This window comes from Buceros rhinoceros, unplaced genomic scaffold, assembly GCF_000710305.1.
Source record: "Buceros rhinoceros silvestris isolate BGI_N320 unplaced genomic scaffold, ASM71030v1 scaffold33459, whole genome shotgun sequence".
Lineage (NCBI taxonomy): Eukaryota > Metazoa > Chordata > Aves > Bucerotiformes > Bucerotidae > Buceros > Buceros rhinoceros.
Window position 1 is genome coordinate 1 of NW_010431439.1, and position 513 is coordinate 513.

The following is a 513-nucleotide window of genomic DNA, read 5'->3' on the forward strand; positions in this document are numbered from 1 at the left end:
CAACATCACAGCAATTCCTTGAAGGCATTACTTCATCCTCACACAGATTTTTCTCTTTTTTTGAAAAAGAGAAGTAGCTGTAATGCGTATGGGCACAGCTAACGTCAGCGCTGGGGCCGGAGCAGAGGAAGTCTGCAAAGCTTTCCAGCACGTGGCCACCCCTGGGGCCGAGCCCGCCCCACCGGAGCAACACCGCACAGGGCTGGCAGCAGGACCCCGCCGTGCCCAGCGGCAAGGAGTTATGTTGGTGCAAGTAACAGGCAGAGCGGGAGTGAAAAGGAAGGGTGGTTTTTTATATATATATAAATAGAGGCAATATCTAAGGAGAGGAAGTGACTCAGAGGGTCAGTGAGGGAGCAGAACAAGAGGGGGGGAGAAAAAAAAACCCACAACAGAAGCAGCTTCCCCACTGCCAAACATGACCAGAGCACCCAGCAACAGGGCAGAGCAGGGACTTCGGGTTCGGAAGGAGGAGGTGGTGGTGGCTGGGAGTGTCAGGGGACGGGGGCACCA